Raw genomic sequence first — 19702 nt, forward strand, 5'->3', positions numbered from 1 at the left:
TCACCAGCACTATAATGCCTGAGCAGCACTGCAGAATTTGAGCCTAGAATTGTTGGCCAGGTTGGCTAAGCCTCACAAGTGGGGTCCCAGAACCATTTGAGCACTGATTGGAAAACTTCCCCAGAATAAATATATAGATTAAATAAAAAGACCTTTCAGGAAATTAAGGCTTGGTTTTTCAAGGTTCCCACTCCATCTCATTTTTTCTCTTTACTATCATTTTTTGAGATCTGGGAGCATAAGAAATTATATAAAATCTATAGCTCAGTGGAGATGTTGTTTGTCCTACATGTTCTTCTTTCCTTCAAGCATTCATATGATGTCTGGTTGATATATTCCTATTTCACCTGGACATTGCTCTAGATACACAGTTAGTGGCCACTTCTAAAACAATCTCCATGCATCATCTATGCCAAGAAATCAGACGCAGAAAAATATGAGATATATGAAGCTTCTTTCTAGGAAGTTCAGGCATCTCCACCTGCTTACCAGGTTATCTATTATGATTTTCAGTATTGTTACTGATACTCTTTATTCAAGAGCATATTTTATCTGAACTATTTTTATAATGTTCCTTTGAACAAAGACCTCTACTAAAACCTTTTATGCTATTACTTTGTGGCAATTATATTGTTTCTTTTGATGTTAACCTTAGCTCCTCAACTTTTCTCAGAGCCTTCTAGGACTTTGCTGAATACACCAACCATAGGTAATTAGCTTTAGTTTTGCAATCACAACAACCTACCATTTCTATGATTCTGTGGCCACCTCATATTAGCACAAGGCTTCTCTCAGAGGCTTCTAACCTCTAACTTGTGATGAAAACTTAATTAACCCCAACAATCAACCTGACTTGTATTATGTGAAAAAGACACTGTCTCACTCACTTATCCTTATCTCTCACACAAACTCTCACCCATAACTCTTCCCTTAGTCTATTTTTGTTTTGACAAGATTTTTCTTGGATCATATTCTCTGTGCTTTCCACATTACATTTATTGCAAACTAATTTTAAGCAACTAAAATTTCCTCTTAGCTTAGAAAGAGTTTCATTTGGAATTTAGGTGTTTTTATTTAACCCTTTCATAAAGCTTAAATTTAATTGTATTAACGATTGTACAAGGTTAATTTACTGGCCTTGAACACAGTGAACTCTGATTTGATTCTACCACTACATATGGTCTCCTGAGCATTAGCAGAGACCATGTCTGAGCACAGAGCCAGGACTAACTCAAGAGCACTGTCAGGTATGACTCCAAACAAACAAGCAAAACTTTCTCTCACACATGCACAAAAATATAAAGATGTTGAGTTTAAGTTGAAAACAACAAATAACATTTTTCTCAGAAGTTAAATTGTGTCTTCTCAGAAGCAATAAATGCCACTAGTTCAATGTATAAAAACTTAAAGGGTAGAACACTTACGAGAAAATAGCCAAAATATTAGGGCATGTTTTCAAGAGATCTGAGTTCTAGTTACAACTTTTCTTGTGATAGGTTTTGGAAGATTTCTATGATATAATAATAAAATTAATACAATGATAATTAAAAAAAACCATTGAGATCCTGCTATTATCACCATCAGTATACTGGGGTTTTTTTGTTGTTTGTTTGTTTGTTTGTTTTTGGGTCACACCTGACAGCACTCAGTAGTTACTCCTGGCTCTACGCTCAGAAATTGCTCCTGGCAGGCTCTGGGGGACCATATGGGATGCCAGGATTCAAACCACCATCCTTCTGCATGCAAAAACGTTTGCCTTGCCTCCATGCTATCTCTCTGGCCCCAGTGCTAAGTATTTTTTAATGCTCTTTAATACACTTTCCCTAGTTACCAAACACAATCCTAAATCTTCACTATTTTCTTCTGGAAGCTGACATAGTTGCTTACAGAAAAGAGCAAAATAATTTCCTATAATGTTGATTTTGCTTGTGAATGTGTATAGTGAATTAAAGCATAACTTAGAGTTTATATAATTCAACATTTCACATTTAAAAATAAGAAAATAGGGTATGATATATAGTACAGTAGAAAGGTGCCTTCCTTCATGTGGCAAATTCAAGTTTAATCCCTGGGACCCCATAAAGTCCTCTGAGCATAGCCTGAGCCCTGACAGGTATGGCCCCAAAATAAAAAATATATACATTTTAGGTTTTTGGTTTTTGTGGGGTGTCACACCTGGCAACGCTTATGGGTTACTCCTGGCAGGCTCAGGGGACTATATGGGATGCCGGGATTTGAACCACTGTCCTTCTGCATGAAAGGCAAATGCCTTACCTCCATGCTATCTCTCTGGCCCCAAATATATATATTTAAAAAAAAATAAGAGCCAATAAAAAACAATATCCAACAAATTTATATCATTGGGTATAAGAATATGTAATAATGATAAACACATGGGAAAGAAATTACTAGAAGCAATTCTTGTCTTCCAGCCAGAACTTTTCAAATATAATACAAAAGTACATAAATTTGAATGTGTCATAAACATTAGCAACCTAAAAGAGTAAAAACCTAGGTTACTAATTCAAAACTCTAGATATGACATACATCTATATTCTTAGCCCTTTGTTATCTGATCCTTAAGCTTTCTTTTCTTTTTTTCCCTGCCCCTCCCCCTGATCCTTAAGTTTTAAAAAATCTTCCTAGATTGTTTTGATTTGTGATTCACTTTCTGAAAATTTATCACATATATCTCTACCAGACCACATAACATCTCCCAGAACTAAAGTGAATATATTTCTTCAGCCACATATTTTTTTCTCCCTCCCCTTCTTCAGTCATATATTTAAACATACTATCTACTCTCCATTGATTCTAGAATAGGATATTGAAATCATGATATTAATTATAGGATAAAAGTCTGGTCTACATTCAAGCAATAGCTTTTTCATATCACCTTTCTTCATGAACCATGCTTTATAAAAATCACTGAAACACTATGATCTTTCATGTTTATGATTGACAGATGAGAATAAAAGTGTTCGGGTTTATGGAGCAGGAGTGATAGCACAATGGTAGGGAATTTGCCTTTCACGCGGCTGATCCAGATGCCCATTGGTTCCGATCACCAGCGTTCCATATGGTGCCCCAAGTCAAGAGAGATTTCTGAGCACATACCCAGAGGTAACCCCTGAGCATCACTGGGTGTGGCCCCAAAACCTCCCCCACCAAAAAAAAGTGTTCAGGGTTAGATATTACAATTCAGTCAAGTCTAAATATTTCTCTTCCATATAACTTAATTATATGAATAGTAAATTGCCGCGGCCACCTTGTCTGGACACTTCAGGGAGTTCTCTGAGTCCCTCGGAAAGTGGGTGCAGGTTTCAGCGGAGGAAGGAGACACATTCAGTTGTGGATCATAATTCTGTATCTGTTTATTGAATGCCACAGATGTGTATTTAAACATGAATTTTACATGTGAGAGACTGAGAGCATCTGCTTTCTTACAAGGTTAAAAAAATATACTTTCTTGTTAGCAACAAGCTTATCAGTACATACTGTTTGATCTATAAGTTTCTTCACAACATACAATTCACAGGCCTTTAGTGTGGGTTAAAAAGCTTCTGAAGGATAAGTTACAATTAGAATACAGAGGGGAGTTGAGCCAGAGGCTCTCTAGTATCTAAGGGCAAACTTTAACATCTCAAAAGTTTTTTACTCCTTACGCTGGACCTTGGGTGTCAATTCTGATATAAATTAAAAGATTAGCAAGTTTGCCAGGTGTTCCTAAAAAGGGCTTCTTTCATCTGAGCAGAGTATCTTTTACAAGACTAACTTTACTTTGAGAATTACAAAATAATTTTTATGTTTCTCTTGATGCTGGTTTTTCCAGATAAAGTGATATTTAATCAAGGCCATATTTGTATGTACTTATTTTTGTCATCTGAAAGTAAATGTTCAACTATATACATACTTAACGCAGGGGCAAGGAGATTTCTTATTAGGCCAAATATATGTTTGCAACTATTCTTTGAAACTATTACTAAGCTTGAGAAATACCACCCTCACTTTTCAAGGAAGGACCTCTCTTTGAGGTCTTTTCTCAGCCATCTGCACTGGGGGAGCCCAGCAAACCTTCTAATATTAACTTTCCTTAAATTGTGGCGGCAGCAATAAGTGAGAAAAAATTAAAACAACAAAACATATTAATAGCTTGCAAAGGCAAGGGCTCTGCCATAACTTAGAAATTTTCAGAGCAAGCTCAGAGCAATATGGCAAGCTTTTTTAAAAAAAAATCCTATAAACAAAAACAAAGTAGGAAAGTTACGTTAACAAAATCCTGAAAATTCAAAACTGATCACAAACTGCTCTCAGAATATAAAAAAGAGATGTATATGGAATATAGATAGTTCTTGAATAAAAGAATATTTCAAGAAAGAAAAGTCTCATCCTAGGTTGTGTTAATTCCTACCAGAAAAAAAAATGATTAGGACTTTATTTTGGTATATTCCAGCTGGGAGGGATAACAGAACAATCACAAACACTAGTGTTAATTATTTCTAACAATAGATAGTGATTTAGCAGAAAGGAATAAAAAAATAATTAGGATAAGAGTCTCCAATGGAGGAAAAGTAGAACAAGGCATGCTTGGTGCCTAAGGCAAGTAACCTACACATGTATTATTAATACTGAGGCAAAACTTTGTATTTATTTTATTTATTATTTATTTATGTATTATTTATCTTTTCCCAGAGGAAGATAAATTGCTATGTAGGGAGGGGAAATTGAATTGGCAAGAAGAGGAAATATTCATGATAAAGAAAGAGAATCCAATAAATTCAGTAAACAAAGAAAAACAAAATTTTACACACTTTCTATAATAGACATAAAGAACCCCAAACTCCATAATGACTAAGAAGAACAATCCAAAATCTAACAATATTCATTAGTGTACTTAAGATAAATACCAATAGGTGAATAGCATCTAACACAAAAAATCATTTAATGAAATACCAGGAGAGCAGTATACAGGTACTCTAAGCAGTGCTATACAACTTCCCTGTTCAGTTCTCCCCGCCTCCATGAACCGAAGGTAACAGAAAAGCAAGTAAAATTCACTCACACTACAGCATACCAAACAGTTTGCTATCTGCAGTCTTGGGCTCAGACAGAAGGTGACTCTGAAAATACCCAGAGCACAGTAATCAGTAACCACACTTGCCTTGTTTAATATCCATCCCATCCCCAAATACAGAACAAAGGACAGGTGTTTGAGGCACTACACAGAGCCAAATTCAAGTTCCCTTGCCACCTGATCTACATCTTTGCAAAGCAGAGCTTTACCAGTTTTAATGCAGATGAATCTGAAGACTCGTGAGTGAAGAGCAGCTAATTCCAAATGACTGCAGGATAGAATATATTCCAGATCATCGTCATTGAATAGGAATTGAGCCCTGCAGACTGAACCAGGCCTCCTGAATCATCTTCCTGACCTTTCTGTATCTTCATAATTTTAATTCTATTATATGACACTCAATTTGTTTTTTTTAGCTTGTTCTTTTTTTTTTCTTCTGCTTTCAATTTTATTTAAAGTTGACTTTCAATTTTTGCTTTCATTTTAAATGTTTGGCTAGGAAGTATTTGCTGATAGGTGTACTTAAGGAAGGGGCAATGATGTGACTCATGAACTCAGGGCTCAATTTTTTTTTCTCTAGTGTTTGGGTCACAGCCACTTGTGTTTAGGACTTATTCTTAGTTCATTCAAGTGATCATATAGATACTGGGGATTGAAAACTCATTAGCCACGTCAAGACAAGTGCCCTTCTTACTGTACTGTTGTTTCAATCTCTGGAACACCTGAGCAACATGCTGGGATTAACCTTTGGATGTGACTGGGGAGGAGAAAATAGGCTTTATAATAAATTCTGAAATAAATAAAACATACACAAACAGCTCAATTGAAAAAAAGGTCAAACTTCAGACCTCTTGAGGGGCTGAAGCAATAGCACAGTGGGTAGGGTGTTTGCTTCGCATGTGGCTAACCTGGGTTCAATCCCTAGCATCCATATGGTCCCCCAAGCCTCCAAGAGCAATTTCTGAGTTAAGAATCAGGAGTAACCCCTAAGCAATGCTGGGTGTGGCCCAAATATCAAAAAAGAATCTTGCAATTTAAATTTCTCATTTGTTATTGAGCACTTTGTTTCCTTATCTTAGCTATTATAAACAATGATATCATAGTGCTCTTGTTTTCTTGAGGTTATTCTATTTCACACCATCTACAAAGGTTAATTGAAATGAATTAAAGACCTTGATATCAAGTCTATATTTATGAGATAGATTGAGAATGACTCAGGTATGTGCTTCCATTACACTCCCAAAGAGGAATCATCAATAATATAAAGAAAACAAAAAACAAAAATAAGCAAGTAGAATTTCATCAAACTGAGAAGCTTCTATATGACTAAATCAAAATGGGCATAGTTTTCATTCATGGTAGTTGCTGTTGTAATCTAGCTGCAAGGCTGTCAAGATCAGCATTTCTCAATCATGACCTCCATATATTCCAAAGGGGACACTTCCCATAAATGTGATTATCATCTCATGGATTAGAACACTGTTAAAATAACAATCCTTCCCAATGCACTATCCAGACTGAATGTAGTCCCAGTCCTCCTAAAAGTACATATGAGATTTGTTTTAATACATAGTCCAAACACTGTTGAAATTTATATGTATACTCCCTCCATAAATAATAAAAGCAATCCTAGGGAAAAAAGAAGGTGAAAAGCTTTCCTTTTTCCAACTAGAGTAATCCAAATACTATGGTACTGAAATAAAGTAAACGCTCAGAGCAGTGGAATAAAATTAAGAACTCAACAACAGATCTTCAGTTAGTAGGTTTGTTAAAGGAGTGGTTGCATAAAATGAGCAAGGAAAGCCTCAACAAATGATTCTGAGAAAACTAGTTGATCGTATGTTATAAAAAGAACTCAGACCCTTATTGCACACTATGCACAAATGTAAATTCAAAGTGGATTAAAGCCCTTCGTATCAGATATGAATCTATGAATTATAATGAGGAAAACATAGGAAGAATCCTTCATTGCATTGAAGCCAGTGTTAATGTTAACATTTCAATGGTATGTGTCAAGCAAACAGAAGCAAAGATAAATAAACGGACTACATCAAATTAAGAAGCTTCTATATCACAAAATAAATTATGAGAAAAATAAACTGTAAGAAAGTACTTGCTGTGACCCATTTGACCAAAGGCTAATAATGTAAAAAGCATTAGTAAAACTTAACAAGGAAAACAACAGCAACAAAACAACTACCTGGACTAAAGAGATGAGTAGTAGCTCCATCAAAAAAGGCCTACAGATGGCCAAGAGGCTTATGAAAAGCACTCTGCATCACTGATCATCAGAAAAATGCAAATCAAAACAACAGTGAAATATCATCTCCCACCAGTGAGACAGGCACACAACACAAAGAATAAAAACAGCTAAAAGCCCTACTCAGAAAAGACATCTGTATTGTATTCATTGCAGCACCATTAACAATGGCCAAAATCTAGAAGCAAAGTGTCCAAGAACAGAATACTGGAAAAAAAACAACACACACACACACACACACACACACACACACACACACACACACACACACACACACACATTCTACTCAGCTCTAAGAAAAGCCAAAATCATGCAATTGGCTATTACATGGATGGATCTGTTATGTACCATACTGAGTGAAGTGAGATAGAAGGAAAGAAAAGGAAAGAGAATCTCTCATATGTAATATAAAATATCGTAGCATGAAGCCGGAGAGATAGCGGAGGTAGGGCATTTGCCTTACATGCAAAAAAGACAGTGGTTCAAATCCCAGCATCCCATAAGGATCTCTGAGCTTGCCAGGAGCGACTTTTGAGCATAGAGCCACGAGTAACCCCTGAGTGCTGCTGGGTGTGACCCAAAAAGCAAACAAAAACATTCATAGCATGTGATAATTCCATTTTCCATTTCTTTAAGTTCTTTTGGAGCAAGTAATATGAAATAAATGGGTTGTATAACTGCCAAGCAGAGATTAAATGAAACCTGGGGATATTGGTGGAGGAGGAGAACACAAGTGGTGGAACTAGTGTTGGAACATTGTATGCCTTAAACAACTCTATTATGAACAGCTTTGCAAATAAGTATCTTAGTAAAAATTAAAGAAATCTTAAAAACAGGAAAGAAAATCACAGCATTGAATGACAAATGGCCCAAAGGAACAGAACCTCAGACCTGTTCTACAGAATGAAACCTACTAGGGCGGGGCCGGAGAGATAGCATGGAGGTAAGGCATTTGCCTTTCATGCAGGAGGTCATCGGTTCGAATCCCGGCATCCCATATGGTCCCCCGTGCCTGCCAGGAACAATTTCTGAGCCTGGAGCCAGGAATAATCTCTGAGCACTGCCGGGTGTGACCCAAAAACCACAAAAAAAAAAAAAAAAAAAAAAAAGAAACCAACTAGGGCAATGAGACTGGAGGAAGAAAGAGGATGATCTGAAGGGGGAAATCCTGAGACAAGAATGGTGGAAATATGATGGGTGAATTCCTACCATAGACAGTATTGTAAAATTGTATATCAGAGTGGGTAAAAAAATTTATATATTGGATTAAAAAAGTTTAACTAACTTTTAAAAGGGAAAAAAAGGACAAAAGACAGCATAGCCTCCCATAAGGCTACTTTTCATTTTATTGACTCCCAAAGCAACAAATGAATTATAAAATAAGAAAACAGTAGATACAGCACCCCATGCTTTATATACATTCCACACAAGCCCATCTAAAATTTACTGGAATTGGAGTCCTGCCAATTTTCTAGGTCAGAGTAGAGTGTAAAATCACTCTCTTTTATGACAGTTGTGTCAATACCCAGAAACAACCTAGAATACCCACAGACAGTAGTTATTCTGCTCTATTAGGAGCCATATCCTTAGGCTCTAAAATTTATCTACTTGCATTGAGACATGCTACTCTTCTCCACAGTTCTCTACAGTTCTATTTCCTTTTATTTGTGACTACTTTAGGGAATTTTTATTATGGAAAAATTTATTTTTATCTATAGATAATTGGGCCAAATATATATACAGGTATATATACATATATAGACATATATATATTTGGCCCAATATATATAAACATATATGTATATATACATATAAATACATATATACTTGTATTTATATCAAGTACAAGGCTTAAGGCTCTTTGCGTTTATGTAGCTTAACACATTGGGTCTAAGAGAGAAGCCATGGAATACCAGAGTTGGATCCGAGCTAGCAACCCAGAGATAGGACAAAGAGACCATTCGGCAATGCAAGTCACAAAACGGGGTTTATAAAGCCAGCGCCTAGGGTCAAGCCTCTCCTGCCACAGCAGTTTGGGACTTGACCCCGAGTCTAGGAGAGTGAGGGTATATATAGCCATCGCCAAGCGCGTCCATGCTTCAGAGCTGAATGTACAGCTCCAGGAAGCAGATAAAAGAGATACAGAATTCAAATAACACGAGATACATAATTCAGATGTTACAAGGCTGATTTGTTAAAACTCATCATGGGCAGCCACGTCCAAAAGACAGATATAGATAACAGTTAATGAGAGTAATAGAGGTTATTTGCCAGGCTTTACAGCCTGCAGGGGCAATGGTCAGGTTCAGGTGGAGTTACTCTGTCACTGGAGAAGGCCGATAGTTTCTTTTCTTTTTGTTTTGTTTTGTTTTGTTTTGTTTTTTTCGTTTGTTTTTGGGCCACACCCGCTGATGTTCAGGGGTTACTCCTGGCTATTCGCTCAGAAATAGTTCCTGGCTGGAGGGACCATATGGAACACCAGTGGATCGAATCTCGCTCCATTCTAGGTCTGCCGTGTGCAAGGCAAACGCCCTACCGCTGCGCCACTGCTCTGGCCCTATGGCAGATAGTTTCATTTCTCAAGCTAGCCCAGTCTTTAAGAGGGACGTGTAAGATGCAATAGGGATGCTCTAGCCAGCGCCTTTTTCTCCTTTGGTGATCTTCCGCATATGGGAATGATGGACGCAGGGGCCAATCCCATACACCTAGCACCAGTAGGCGTAGCCATCAAGACCATGTGTGGCCCATTCCACTTGGGCTCCAAAATCTTTTCACCCAATCTCCCAGGCTAATGCGGTGTTCTGGGTCTTGTGTCTCTCTTTGTCTCCAATTCTTATCTGAAGGCCACATTCCCACAAGCTAACAAGCTAAGAAAGGGAGTATAGAGAAGCAGTTTTAGCAAAAGCAGGAATTTTCATGGGCAAAGCGGAAATCTCAGGGTCCTACACCTGTCCCTAAATAAAGAAGTTGAAGAGAAATTAAAATAAAAATTTTTTCTTCTACCATTCCTTGTGTACAGGCTAGAACTAGATGAACAACTAAAGCTAGAAGAACTGGTTTGGGACCATAAATTTAGAATGCTCTGGTTACCTTCAGTAAGACAGGCAGCTAGCATTTTGTTATCACCTTTGAGAACTCCAAAAGAACATTCTGATAATACTTATCGACCATATTCTGATTTTCATTTTTACTCTCAACAGTATTTGTGAATTTCTTCAGGAGAGATCACATCACCTATCCTAATTTTCTTTGCAATATCTGGGATGGTGCTTGCTTGGAGAAGATAGCTCATAAATGTCTGAGAAATTGGGTTTCATTTTAAGGAAAAACACTTATCTAAACATGCTTTTCCATTCTACCTATGTATAGACTGCCCGTCCTTCAGTTCTGGAATAGGGCTATCTTTCAAGTCAATGAGTCTTACCAGGTCAGTCCCTCTAATGTATAATGTCCCCTGAATTCCTCCAAATAACGTTTTATGCCATCATTAAATTTTTATCTAACATGTTTCTTTTCATAATTAACATTTTTAACAATAGTTTCAGTGTTATGACTTTTCTTGCAGCACTGACACCATAAATTTTTATTCAGTTTGCTTCTTCAGAGATAGCTAGAGTTCTTTAAGGATACAAATCATCTTATGCCTATTTCTTCAGAGAGATTCTTAGCAAATATCCTACATATATTGAAATAAATCCTGTGCTAAAACAAATTTTAAAATCACCTTATCAAAGATGATAACAAGGCCACTCTTTTGGCTTGCATTTTATATTTTGCTGAGCTAATAAAATTTCAAACAAGAGTCATCAGAAGATCTTAGAGCAACAGGAGTTTTAAAAAATGATGAATTCTGCAGTTTTACTTGAATTCAATATAGCAGTACAGTACAAATGCTGCCTCACTTCACTCTCTGCTGTTCATTCTAGTAACTGCACCTTCATTGAATCTCATTTTAAAAATTATTATCATTTCTCCAAGTACCTAAAATTCTTTACAGATTAGTTTTTAATATTTTATAAATAATTTTACTACTTATTCTGCATAAAAATATGTGTATATATTTAATAATATATTGTATAATATATAATCATTTAAGTCAATCCAGATTGCCTATGTTCTTAAGCCAGTCTCCTTTGAAGCTTGGATGGACACCTATGTTCCTGATACAAATACTGAAAGTGTTAATACAGTGACCTTGTTAAATTAATTTGATCTCTATAAAACAACTATAACAGTACCTGAGAAAAAGTCCTTAATATCATTAAGTGTTAATAATTGTGGTTGTGGTAGTTGCACTTAATAAATTTTAAACCGATGGAAAATATTTCTTCTTTTTCATTTGTAGCATACACCTCTAGAAAAGACACACATGTAATTTTATTTTTCTTAAGCTCTTAATAAAGTGCACAGTAGACAGAACATAATAATCACTCTAAAATGTTTGATAAAGTAAAACCTTTTATCAGACTATTTGATTTCAAATTCTGACACTGCCAATTAATCAATGTGAGGATAAACTTTTCTATACCTTTAACAGATACATAAAATTATAGTAATATTTCATAAATTGTTGTAAGAATAAAATTATTGCATAAATGAAAAACTCATAAGATCTTGGCAGGCACCATTTACAAAGTAGTTAAGCTTATAAGAAGAACTATTAGACCTGAGTTTTAATCTATATGCTATTTATTATGATACTACTTCTTTAATTTGAAAAATGGGTTGAGCATACAACTTAGCTGTAAGCCTTATTCATAATTATTTAGGATCCAGATAGATATTACAGAGCTTTAGATGTTAGCCTTGAGTGCAACCTACTCCAGTTCATTCTACAGTAATGCATATGGTCTCCCCAGCAATGCCAGAATGATCCCTAGGCAAGAGCCAGCAGTAAATTGTGAGCACTCTCAATTGCACCCTATAAACAAAAATTTTTGAATTAACAAAAAACCTGAATTATTCAGAATTTAGATAATTATACCCCCTTTTCTAGAACTACTAAATGAAGTATATAAAATTAACACAGAAGTGTTTTGATTGTTTTAAGTGTCTAAATTTATTTTTTGTCATTTTATTACTAATCTTATTTCAACTAATAAATTTTAAATCTTAATAAGAAACTAACAAATAAGAGTTAGAAATATAGTATAGGAGTTAAAAAACTTTACAGAGCTTGCCTTGCTTCCCTCCAAACCTAGTTCAATTTCCAACACATATATGAATAGTCACTTGATCACTATCAATGAGTCACTCCTGAGCACAGAGCCAGGAATAGCTCCTAAGCATTTCCAGGTATGATCCATCAACAAAAAAGAAACAAAACTATAGAACTATAATTTGAAGAAAATGACCAAAATAAAAAATAAATATTTGGATAATTATTAAAAGAGAGCAGGATGGTCTGGAGCAATAACATTTCCTAGAAGAAATAAAATTTCTATAAAGGAAAAATAGAAAGTAGACAGACATTCCAGAAAAAATCAATTTTCACTCAAGAAAGGGTAAACAGGGGCTGTAACATGTAGGGCACTTGCCTTGCACAGGGCAGACCCAGATTTGATATCCAGAACTCATCTGGTCCCTCAAGCACTGCCAGGAGTAATTTCTCAATACAGAGCCAGGAATAACTTCTGGGCATTTGCAACTGTGGCCCAAAAACTGAAAAAAAGAAAAATAGGTAAACTAAAGCACAATATCAGAAACATAATTTAATATAATCAGGAAAATGGGATATAATTATTAGTCATGAAGAATTTATCGAAATATTTAATGTTTGCAATGCTCCAGTCAAGACCTGTGCTGTCCAATTGGAGAGACACTAAGCATATGTGACTATTGTTCTTGAAATGTAGTTAGTGAGTCTAAAGAAGTCAATTTCAATTGAATTAATTAGAAAATTGTAATGATATCTTTAGGAGTATAAAAATAAGACACTGAGGGCCCGGAGAGATAGCACAGCGGTGTTTGCCTTGCAAGCAGCCGATCCAGGATCAAAGGTGGTTGGTTCAAATCCCGGTGTCCCATATGGTCCCCCGTGCCTGCCAGGAGCTATTTCTGAGTAGACAGCCAGGAGTAACCCCTGAGCACCGCCGGGTGTGGCCCAAAAACCAAAAAAAAAATAAAAATAAAATAAAAATAAGACACTGAGAGCAATTCTTGGCACCACTTGGCCCCAGGGGCTCTACTAGGAGTAGCTTTGGAAACCTTAAAGCAGTGCTGGAGAGTATCTGGTGTCCTGTAGCACTACTCAGTCAGTGCAACTACGTAACCAGTGGAGCACTGAACTGTCTCGCTCTGTTGGTTTAATAATAGTAGAAGTAATCTTGGGTTCACTGAGCACTACTGGAGAGACCAAATAAACAAATAAGGGCTCACAGATATAGCACAGGAGATAAGAAAGTTGCATTGCAATCAGCCACTTCAGACCATCCCTGGCACTTCATCTGGTGCCTGAGCACATCCAATCATCACTCCTGAGCATAAAACAAGGAAAAGTCCTTGAGCTCTTCTGGGTGTAACCCCAAATGAAAAAAAAAAATAAAAGAGCATAAAATATTCTACCTGAGCCAATAATTCTATTCCTAAGTAATAATTAGGAGGATTCAAGTAGGTGTGAATAAATATTTCTTTAGGTGGGGGAGGGTGACATACCTAGCAAGATTTTGGGTTACTTTTGGCTGTACACTCAAGAATTATGCCTAGCAGTGTTCAGGGGACCATAAGGGATGGCAGTGATCAAACTCAGATCACCCACACTTGCAAGGCAAACTCCCTACCTGTTGTACCTTTCTCTTCAGCCCCTATAACATTATTCTTTTTTTTTTTTTTTTTTTTTTTTGGTTTTTGGGCCACATCCGGTGACGCTCAGGGATTACTCCTGGTTATGCACTCAGAAATCGCTCCGGGCTTGGGGGACTGTATGGGACATTGGGGGATTGAACCACAATCCATCCTAGGTTAGCATGTGCAAGGCAAATAAGTGCCCTACTGCTTGCACCACCGCTCTGGCCTTACAACATTATTCTTTTTGTTTTGTTTTGTTTTTGGGCCACACCAGGTGATGTTCAGAGTTTACTCCTGGCTATGCGCTCAGAAATAATTCATGGCTCGGGGGACCATATGGAATGCCAGAGAGCGAACCCAGGTCTGTTATATATACATGTGTGTGTGTGTAAATAAATAGATGATTGATAGATAGATGATAGATAGATAGATAGATAGATAGATAGATAGATAGATAGATAGATAGATAGATAGATAGATAGATAGATAGATAGAACAGAACATTACTCACTTACAAAAAGAAATGGTTCTGGAAAAAAGGGTTCTGATGAACCTTGAGAAACAAAGTGTAATATGCTATCAATACAAAGGCAAATATTAAAAAAAAATAAAAAGGGCTTAGACCTCTTTTAAAACCATACACTAAAGTCAAATGAAAATGAATAAAATACTTCAACATTAGACCTGAATTTATAGGCTACACTGAGGAAAATATAGGCAAAACATTGAAGCTAGAGGTATCTTTAAAGAGCCAAGCAAACAGAAACAAAGATTAACAAACGGGACTACATTAAATAATAAAGCTTCTGAACCTCAAAGGAAGCAGTGACCAAAATACAAAGACATTCTACAGACTGAGAAAATTTTTTTGTCTATTTCTCATCTAATAAAGTTTTAATATCTAAAATACACATTAGGAATATTGAACTATACAAAAAAGATCCAACACCATCCAAAAAAACTTGGAAAGATGAGAATAGAAACTTCCTCAAAGAAGACATACAGGGGCCGGAGAGATAGCATGGAGGAAAGGCGTTTTCCCTTCATGCAGGAGGTCATTGGTTCAAGTCCCGGCGCCCCATATGGTCCCCCATGCCTGCCAGGAGCAATTTCTGAGCATGGAGCCAGGAGTAACCCCTGAGCACTGCCGGGTGTGACCCAAAAACCAAAAAGAAGACATACAAATGACCAAAAGGCATATGGAAAAATATTATTCTACATCACTAACCATCAGGGAAAAGCAAATTAAAACACAATAAGACATTACTTCATATCACAGACTGGCACACATCTAAAAACACAAGAACAAATAGTGTTGGCATGCCTGCAAGGGGAAAGGGGACCTTCATTCACTGTTGCTGGTAAAGTAGGCTGGCAATAGCCTTTCTGGAAAACACTATGGTTGTTCCTCAAAAAGTTAGGAATTGATCTCATTTAAACCAATAATTCCACTTTGTGGCTTCTACCCCAGGGGCCCCAAAACACAATGGATAAAAGACATTTCCTCACCTATGTTTCTTGCAGCACTATCAACAATAGTCAAAATATATATATATTTTTTGGTTTTTGGGTAACACCCAGTAGCACTCAGGGGTTACTCCTAGCTTTACGCTCAGACATCACTCCTGGCAGGCTCGGGGGAACATATAGGATGCCGGGATTTGAACCACCATCCTTCTGCATGCAAGACAAACACCTTCGGCCCAATAGTCAAAATCTTGAGGGGTAAAAATCACCTCCAAGAGTCTGAGAACAGATGACCGGATAAACTAAGTGTTCATAATCATAATGAGTATTAGTCATAAGAAAAGATAAAACTGGGCTGGATTGATAGCACAGTGGTAGGGCATTTGTCTTGCACCGGCTGACCAGGGACTGATGAAGGTTCAATCCCTGGCATTCCACATGATTCTTTGGCCTTCCAAGAGTGACTTCTGAGCTCAGATCAGGAGTAACCCCAGAACACCTCCAGGTGTGGACACACACACACACACACACACACACAGAGAGAGAGAGAGAGAGAGAGAGAGAGAGAGAGAGAGAGAGAGAGAGAGAGAGAGAGATAAAATCATGCAATTTGCTGCTATTTGGATGGATCTGAAGAGTATTACTCTCAGCCAAGTCAGAGGGACTGGCATAAAATAATCTCTCTCATATGTGGAATATAAAGAAACTGAATAGTGGAATAAGAAATGCCCAAACAAAAATGCGACGGAAACAAAGAATATAAGAATTGGGCTTCAGTTGGAATCATGTCATTTGTTGGGTGTGGGGGCAGAGGGAATAGGACAGGAAAAAGAACACTACAGCAATGGAAGAGGAAAAAGTTCAACTGGGAGGAAAAAGTGGGAGACTGATATTTTTCAAATATTTCTTTGAGGTTATCCCATGATAACACTAATACTTTATTATTATTTAATAATGAGAAGTGTCTTTCTTAAATGTGGATTCTTCCAAGCAGTGAAGCACCAGAATCAAAAAAATTCCATCTATTTGGCAATTAAGTTGAATCATGGTCTTTCAGACTTGGACTAGAATTTACTATAAACTTTCCTCATTTTCAAGCCTTCAGACTAGACTAAAATTTTACCAACAAATCTCCCCAGGAGATTTAGGTTACAATAATAGAATTTTAATTTAATAATAGATTTTAGGTTACAATAATAGAATTTAGCACTTTTAGGCATTGTATGTGTGAATTATAGTGCCAATTTAATAAATATGCTTAGTGATTTTGTTCCAAAAGTCAAAATCTTTTCTAGGTATCGTAGTACATTGGCTATGTTTATGAGAACATTTAATAAAGACCACTCAAGTTATAGTGATAGCTATGTAATTATAATGTTTAAATGTGATTTAAAAATGTCTTTGGTTTTGGGGTAACAGCTGTGCTCAGGGTCCTCTGAGCCTGCCAGGAGTGATTTCTGAGAGTAGAGCCAGGAGTAACCCCTGATTGCTGCCGGGTGTGACTCAAAAACCAAAAACCAAAAACCAAAACAAAAACAAAAAAAACAGCTACAAATATGTTTGTAATCTTGATGCTTAAATAAATATATTAATTTAAAAAATATGTTGCAAGTTTCACAATAAAAATAATTAAAATTTTTATAGTAGAACAAAATTTTAGTTATTCTTACTTTTTTATGAAAATTATTGTATATCCAATGAGGTCATTAAGTCATTGTCAAATGTTTTAGTAGGTTCTTGTTGCTAGTTGACTATTCTGTGATTTCATTTTGTTTTTTTGTTTGTTTGTTTTCAGGCCACACCCGTTTGATGCTCAGGGGTTACTCCTGGCTAAGCTCTCAGAAATTGCTCCTGGCTTGGGGGGACCATATGGGACGTTCCTGGCAAGCTGGGGGTGGGGTGGGGTGACCATATCGGATGCCTGTGATTGAACCCAGGTCTGTCCTGGGTCAGCTGAGTTCAAGACAAACGCTCTATTGCTGTTCTATCACTCTGGCCCCTGTTCTCTTAATCCTTTATTGGATTTTTTGCCTATAAGATAAAATAAATTTTTAATTTTTCTGTGCTTTTTTTTTTTCTTTTGGTTATTGGGTCCCACCCCTTCAATGCTCAGGGATAATTCCTGACTTTGCACTCAGGAATTACTCCTGAAAGTGCTCAGGGGACCATAATGATGCCTAATATTGAACTTGGATCAGCAGCATGCAAGTGCTAAACCTTCTGTACTGTCTGTACACTCCAAACTTTTCTTCTGTGACCTTTTGAACAAGTGTTTTCAGTTCCCCTTTTCCTGTTAACTTACACTCCATAATAATCTGAGCAGTTCTCTTCTACAGGCTAGGCAAACTGGAGCAGAAGAAATTGACAGACAACAGGTATTACCACAGAGTTTGTGCTTTTTCTGAATGTCTGAGGCCATCAGAGACAAACCAGGAAAACACGTCATCCAAGAAATATCCACTGAGATGTAAAACCTGCAGTACTCAGTGTTCTTATTTTCTCACTTCCATTTTTAACTTATTTTCCCTTTCTATTTTCAAGAAGTTATACACAACCCCTTATACTCCTTACTGATGTATCCTCAGGACTGGTAGGCTGGGTCAATGAAATCCTTGGGCAAAACAATTGAGCTGTGGAATATCTTAAGAAGTTAAAAACACAGGACTTGTAAAACAACAACATTGTATTGTCAGTCTAAATAGAATTGCATAATCAAGGTTGTTTTTGTGGGAGGGACCCTGAACTTAAAATACAATTCACCTTTACAGGAATATTTTTCCCACCAATTTATAATTTGTTCTATTCCACCCTCCTATCCTTCTTACCACTTATCAGAATCAGTTCAGTAGGATTCAGATTTGAATTATCCTACTTATTTTTGAATACTGACAAAACCAAAACAAACAAATACTTATCCAATTCTAAAATTTAAATATGTGCAGTTTACTATAAATAAAGTTTACCTTTAGATAGAAATAAACAAGATAGTTTACAAATTAAGAATGCAGTGATATGGGCCTGGAGAGATAGCATAGCGGCGTTTGCCTTGCAAGCAGCCAATTCAGGACCAAAGGTGGTTGGTTCGAATCCCAGTGTCCCATATGGTCCCCCGTGCCTGCCAGGAGCTATTTCTGAGCAGACAGCCAGGAGTAACCCCTGAGCACCACCGGGTGTGGCCCAAAAACCAAAAAAAAAAAAAAAAAAAAAAAAAAAGAATGCAGTGATATGTATGCTATCCCTTCATTACCAATAATACAAACCACAGTTTCAAAAAGAAAAAAAAGTGAGAAAAAGAGAAGTAAAGAGAGAAGTAAGATGCTAGGCCTAGAAGCAATTGGGGGATGGAGATGGGAAGGAGAGAACTGAGGACACTGGTAATGGAAATGTGTACTGATGAAGATGGTGTACATTCTATGACTGAAACTCAATTGTAAACAATTTTGTATCTATGGTGCTTAAATAAAGTAATTATTAAAAAAGAATGCATTCAAGCATATTGAGCTTGATTAACACAGCTTTCAAAAAATTGTTTCTTGTTTTTATGATCTAGCCAGGGAAAAAAGACTTGTTCAATCTATTTCTAGGCAATTTTCCTATAAAAATGCAAATATGCTTTAAAAAAACTCCAAGGATAAGATAACTAAGTAGATAAAATATAGACTTATGATAACAGAAACAAGAAAGGAGGCGGTAGAAATAATTTATTAGCCTTTATTTGAACATGTTTACTTTTAGGTTTCTTTTTTTTTCATTTGCTTTGTTTTGCTTTTTTGGAGGGGTCAATTACCTTGGATGACTCTGGTTTTCAGCCATAGTAAAATTCTATTACTTTACTGCTTCTAAGTGTTTGCCTTTTATATGGCCAAATCATGGTTTGAATCACTGACACAACATGTGATAACATGAGCAACAGCAGGAGCCACTTATTATTACAGAACCAAGGACTATCCTCTGAACATTGCCTCAAAGCAAAACAAAATAATTTCTACTTGGGCTATGATGTTTTCAGTATTTTATTAAGATCTTATCAAAATCCTCTCCCTCTGACTCTGGATTAGGCTTTATATGTTAGGCCCTAAGAAAACTTCCCAAGTGAAAATAATAGTAAAAAAAAA

The 19702-nt window shown here is 36.5% G+C and overlaps 1 protein-coding gene across 1 annotated transcript in view; it reads right to left on the reverse strand.

Annotated features, from left to right (window-relative positions):
• The window catches only part of SLC44A5 (solute carrier family 44 member 5), a 407523-nt gene extending 388106 nt beyond the window's left edge, over window positions 1-19417 (reverse strand). The window contains 1 exon segment of the mRNA XM_049772158.1: window positions 19375-19417. The gene's annotated coding sequence lies outside the window, so the exon portion shown is untranslated.
• Window positions 19418-19702: the final 285 nt, after the last annotated feature.

The sequence above is a fragment of the Suncus etruscus genome, chromosome 4, assembly GCF_024139225.1.
Source record: "Suncus etruscus isolate mSunEtr1 chromosome 4, mSunEtr1.pri.cur, whole genome shotgun sequence".
NCBI classification, from domain to species: Eukaryota; Metazoa; Chordata; class Mammalia; order Eulipotyphla; family Soricidae; genus Suncus; species Suncus etruscus.